This window comes from Atta colombica, unplaced genomic scaffold (genome assembly GCF_001594045.1).
Source record: "Atta colombica isolate Treedump-2 unplaced genomic scaffold, Acol1.0 scaffold34, whole genome shotgun sequence".
Lineage (NCBI taxonomy): Eukaryota > Metazoa > Arthropoda > Insecta > Hymenoptera > Formicidae > Atta > Atta colombica.
Genome location: NW_017259448.1, coordinates 6,305 through 8,225, shown reverse-complemented (window position 1 = coordinate 8,225; position 1,921 = coordinate 6,305). Strand labels below are relative to the sequence as shown.

The 1,921-nt window shown below is 26.7% G+C and overlaps 1 pseudogene; it reads left to right on the top strand.

Moving 5' to 3' along the window:
• The first annotated feature begins 214 nt into the window (after positions 1 to 214).
• On the top strand, positions 215 to 734 carry LOC108690630 (annotated as a pseudogene).
• The last annotated feature ends 1,187 nt before the right edge of the window (positions 735 to 1,921 follow it).

Here is a 1,921-nt window from a genome sequence, read left to right as displayed (position 1 = left end):
CAAAAAAAGTGGCACTTGAGGGTTAGTGACACAGTACAAATGCTGAACACAATCTTCGGTTTGCAACTCCTTGCTATTACAGTTACATTCTTTAATATCACTTTTGATATTTACTCTGATGTAATGCGCTGGCAAGATGTGGAGTATTTATTAGTTTTGATATGCATTTTCTTCACATATTTTACTCACCAATAACATATTACATGTTATAAAAATGATGCTACTTGTATGGGCCTGTGAGACTGGCAAGAATCAAGCGCAAGAGATCAGCACTATTCACGATCTACTTAACAATATCAAAGATGAGCAGAACGAAGTAAAGAAAAGAAGATTGTTTTATCTATACATTATTTATTTTTTATACCGACACGATTAAATTTATTGAAGTATAATTGTAATTAATTATAATTTCAATTTAATTTCTTTATTCCTATATTTAATTATTTTGCGACCTAATGTTACAGTTGCAACTATTTTCTTTACAAATATTACATCATAAAAATACATTTTTGGCAAAAGGTTTCTATAGATACGACGCTTCTTACAACAGTAAGTGATCATTTATTTATTTTAATTATTAAAATATCTATTATTTATATTTACCGTTTAATGTTCAGATAATGGGGAAAATTACTACGTATTTAATAATCACAATACAATTTTTAAACATGTCGCATTCTTGCGACAGAAAAACAGCAGTCAATGTTACTCAATCTAATTACAGAGATATATAAAGCGAGGTAAAAGTGTTATTAAATATATATTTCGTTATTGTTAATAAAATATAATATGCAATGTCTTATATTTTTATAAAAATTTTTCGTCAATAATATATTATGTTCGTACATGTAATTGTTTAAAAAACAATAATCTTACACAGTACATGTGAGAATACAATCGATAAAAAATAGTAATTAAACGACTACAATAATCGAAGCTTGATCTTCGATGCTTAAATAATATGAAATATTATATACATGTATGTACATAGAGGAAAGGCTCATATAAAATACCAAGTTTATTTTGGGTAAATACTAGAAATCTATGGATAGAATAAAAAATAATAATAGGTCATTTTAAAGGGAATTTAATAAGCTTTAAGATATATTATTAGATAATAATATATTATGTAAAATTTAATTCAAATTTTATTTTTTTTTATAAATTAAAGAAATGTAAAAAGTGTTCAAATCGCAAAGTCAAAAAATTGTGCTCCTAATATGAAATGTCGAGAAATTGATGTAAATAATTGATATAATAAAACGCAAGTACATCAGTACTGCAATTAAAAAACTTTATTTAATGTTTCTAAACTACAAATAAACACAGCCAGTATATGTGCAAAATGAGTATGCGATGCATTGTAGCCGACTCGTCTTCAGATAGTTAGAACCATCGTTAGAAGCATCGCAGAAACAGGCATTCGATGTTTATCATGCTTCTTTTATTACGAGTCTTTCTTATTATTGTACAATAACATTTATACTTTAGCAATGATTTTCACTATGACATAGGTTATTTCAGAAATGCGCTGGGTATTTCATATTATTTTCACACCTTACCGGTTTTACGATCATCAAATCTAACTTCAGTAATTAAGCAATTTAACATATGACGTATTTTTCTATTAATACGATCTTACTATCGCTACATGAAGAATTTATTGCCAAATATTTACTTATTAAACAATAAACAAGGTTTAAAAGCTCACCTCAACGAAACTTAAAAACATCCAAATTCTAAAATCTTTTTTTGCAATAATTACCGGCACGATCTAATAAAAGAAGTTTTTCCTAAATAATTTTCAATTTAAAAAACAATAAATTCATGGTGGAACCAACAGATAGCGTTTATTAGTTTAATGAAAACGCCGCTATCTCATAATAGGGGGCTTTCCTCTATATATATATATATATATATA